Genomic DNA, 4,067 nt, shown 5'->3' on the forward strand with positions numbered 1-4,067 from the left:
GTTCTAAATCGACATAGTTATTTTTTATATGTTATATGTTTCAGTCTTATTTCTTCACATTAACACGTCGCAACTTCAGTGTTGGTGGTCGCTACCAGCGGTGTGGCATTGGTGTTATTTGTCATAGTTTTAGGCCCCTATTGCAATGTGGTAGATCGTTGTTGATTATTCAGTCTTTGGAGTTGCAGAGAGATCGAGAGAGAGTTGCGGATATATGAAATGTAGAAGATGGTATAATAGTCTTTTTCTCGTTTTTAACGGTCAAACAACGTTTGACTAACGGCTGGATGCAATGGGTTATGGAATGTCCACCTTAGGATTTCATCTAGCAAAAAGGTTGAATGTCAATCTGACAATCTGGACCAAACTACAGGGTGACAAAATGCACGTTTCTCTAAATTTTAAAATGACGCAAATTAGGTAGTTCAACTATGGAAATTTAAATATTGTAAAGTTGAAGTTTTTATTAATGTAAAATATTATAAAGGTAAAACTTTTATTAATGTAATAATGATAAATGACATACCCGTTGTTAAATTCTAGATTTTTCATTGATCTTTGATTTAGACTTCAACTAGTGGGAATGCCCGCGCGTTGCCGCGGGTATTTATGTTTGTTGGCCGCACATTACGCGACGGGTTTTACGTATTTTACCCACGATATGGATCTATAAACCTGAGGTTTCAAGTGAGTGGTTAAAAGTGGGTTTCCTTTTCGGGAAATATGCATCTTTAATCAAATATGATGCTTATGGATAGAAATCTCTTAAAACAATATATACCATCACTTAAAGGATTTCATGCTAAAGGATGTTAACCACTTAACTATGTGCAAGTATTTAGAAGAAAAACATATACCGGTAAATATACTTTGATTATATTTGATTATATAGCTAAGTTACATAACTTCAACAAAATTCTTGCAACTATAAAAAAAAAAAGATTTCGCGAGCTTTAAACATAAAAAACATTGGGAAGACCATATTACGTTAGTCCTGTACGTCTTCAGCCTCCATCATCCGGTTTACTTTATATTTTGTGTAACTAAAAGATACCAATCTTCCTGTCACATGAAGCAATTCAAGAAAATTTTCGCACAAGTGCAGCTGAGGGTTAAGTGGAAAATAAATAAAAAAACAAGCATAATTAGTTAAGTAGTATATAGTTACCTTCATTAGCATACTCAAGTTCATCAGTCTCTGAGCATCATGTTTTGTTTTCATAGGTTGTTACACTACCAAGCACAATAAAGGAAATTATTTTATCTCAAACGGGTCATATAAAAAGAAATTGCTGTTTTAACCCGTTTAGTATGAATGAGTTGATCCGGTTAGTGTTTTATCTCAAACGGGTTTAAAAAAGGAAATTGTTTTATCTCAAACGGGTCAAATAAAAAGAAACTGCAGTTTTAAGCTTTTAGTATGATCCGGTTAGTATTTTATCTCAAACGGGTTTAAAAAAGGAAATTGTTTTATCTCAAACGGGTCAAATAAAAAAGATTTCAGTTTTAACCCGTTTAATATAGATGACCTGATCCCTTGTAATTAAAAATTAATACTGTTCTTCTTTACCCAAAAAAATAATACTGTTCTTTTCATAGAAGCATTTTTTGTATATATGGTGGCTGGTATGGTGTGAACAAGTCACATCAGCCATTTACATTTATAGAGGTTGGTTGCTAAAATTGGTATTACATTATAAGTTGATTTATATTTTACACCTAACTTAAAGAAAAATTGTTTATATTGCATCTGGCTATCTGCAGCTCCAAACGCTATCTTCTACACTATGTTTATTAATTAATTATGCATCTAATTGTCTAATATCACATAATCACTACACCAAAGTGAATACCCAAACAGCCCACAAATGCTTCAAAAAGTACAAGAAAAAAAAACATCAAACCTGGAATGCGGGACCACCCTTGGCAGAGTTCATCACACTCCAAAACGCCATAAACGTAAACAGAAACAATCTTCTGAGAATGATAATCTTTTCAGGAAGCTCTACAAAAGTGAGTGAAATCTGAACCCAAGGCGGAGACTCTTCAACCTTCTTCTTCAGCCGTGTCTTTAAACTTATTTTTGTTTTTTTTTCCTGTTCTCGAAGCTTCTCATAAGTATTTATGCAACGTTTCCCATAAGATAAAAAAGAAACTTAGTAGCCTGACTCATACCTTTATTAGTAGAAAAGGAGTGTTTGGTTGCAAACGAGCGTGCACCAGATACCATCTCGCGAATATTAGAGTCCTGCAACGCTTTTCCTGACACAGCCTGTTAATAAAGACAGGATAACCTAAATCATCATGACAGTAACTGAGCAAAAACTATCCACTTCATGCTTTAGATCTTTCACGCTTTCTCTATCATTCAAAACCTTGTAACTGATTTTTCGCTCTGACATTAAAACAAACAAACAAAATACAATCAAGGAACCTAAACCTAATAGATTTCAAAACTCAAAACACAAGATCAATATAGCTGAAGTCACAAACTCGCTGACCCGTTTGGCGTGTTGACACTTTTTAACACTAAAACTGACCGATAAACAATCATTATCGACCCGACCGGTTCTGCTACATTAAAAACATTTTCTTTTTGAATCTTTAGCAACCTTTTTGCTGAAGGACTGGTGACATTAATGGGTGAGGGTAGAGGTGCACATTTCGGGTAATTTTGTTAAAACCAGTTTCAGGTTGGAGTCGGCTTCAATGCATAGGGTTACAAGCAGATGTATACCCAAAAAACATTAGCTTATATGAACTGTATAAAACCAAACAAACCGATTTCCTTTGTAAAAAAGTGAATAAAAAAAGCATTTAAACAAGTCGCTCAATGCGTATAAAGTATCAGAAACTCACAATCAGTAAACATCGGATATTGACTCACATGGTAAATACATTAAATGTCAATCCAAATAAAGTAACAAAAACTCACAATCAGTAAACAAACATATCAGATATGGGCTTGTCATCTTCCTTGCTCTTCTTGTTTCCTGCGAAGTTATTAGACAAAGAAAAAGACTCAGATTGCCATGTTCCTATGAATACACACACATTTACTCTTTCATACATAATAAATCCATCAGAAAAACTTGTAAATTTCTCAGAGAAGAGTCACCTTACATGTCACAACAACCTGTTAACAAAACTCTGCATAAACTACACTTAAATTTGAATCTCAAAACCAATTCAATTGATCAAAATACTTACAGTGAGAGTCGTAGCTCGTGAATTAATTAACATTCATTCAGATAAATCAACAGATAACCTAGGGTTTGTGAATTAATCACGATTTGATTAGAAAATCCAGACGAATTCATGGTGACCGTTAACCTAGGGTTTGCGGATTAATCACAAATTTAGCAAAGAAGACATATGAGTTTGACTAAGAAACTAATTAATTCAGCAAATTAACCTGACCTTCAAATCCTGAGTGAGAGTCGATGAATGTTGTAGAAGGAGCACGATTAAGTTTTGGATGTTCTAATGTCGAAATAGGAGTGTTGAAGAAGATTGATTGATTCGTGAATTCTGATCGCTACCGTCGGCAGTTCCCTAATTTCAGTCCCTTTCTCTATCAATTTCTCTCCATCAGTTACAAATCCATTCGATATCTCTGAAGGTATTCCTTGATTACTCACAATTTTGGAAGTCGATTAGGGGTTTAAAAAAACCCTTCGCCACCATCACCGGTAGATTCATTCGGTAAGAGGAACCAGAAGATGAATTAAAGTAGGATTGAAGGAATTCAACCGATCTAAAACTGAAACATTCATTCAATCATCTATATACTGAAATCCCCCAAAGAGACGCTTCATTTGCAGGTCAGCATCGAATCCCATTCAATTCAATGGGTGAAAACCCTAATTTACCCCTAAGGTGTCTTAAAATTTTGGAGAACTTGCAACTTAAATGGCTTTAAGCACCTTGTACATATTGCTTTAAAATTGATACGTGTGGCAAAATTACCATCTTGTACATCACTTCTCCTTTTTAATATATTATAGATTAGCGTATACACATACTTCAACGTATTAATATGTTCCGATGTTGACAATCAACGAATT

The 4,067-nt window shown here is 34.3% G+C and overlaps 1 long non-coding RNA gene across 2 annotated transcripts; it reads right to left on the reverse strand.

Annotated features, from left to right (window-relative positions):
- Positions 1 to 1,878: 1,878 nt before the first annotated feature.
- Positions 1,879 to 3,718, reverse strand: LOC110899451. 2 transcript variants are annotated; one of them, XR_004863502.1, is made up of 5 exons: positions 3,421 to 3,718; positions 3,211 to 3,333; positions 2,936 to 2,993; positions 2,176 to 2,272; positions 1,879 to 2,096 (listed from the first exon to the last, which is right to left on the reverse strand). It is a non-coding gene; the product is annotated as an uncharacterized LOC110899451 (long non-coding RNA). The 2 variants fall into 2 exon arrangements; XR_002570286.2 differs by lacking the exon at positions 3,211 to 3,333.
- Between the last annotated feature and the right edge of the window lie 349 nt (positions 3,719 to 4,067).

Source organism: Helianthus annuus, chromosome 7 (assembly GCF_002127325.2).
Source record: "Helianthus annuus cultivar XRQ/B chromosome 7, HanXRQr2.0-SUNRISE, whole genome shotgun sequence".
Lineage (NCBI taxonomy): Eukaryota > Viridiplantae > Streptophyta > Magnoliopsida > Asterales > Asteraceae > Helianthus > Helianthus annuus.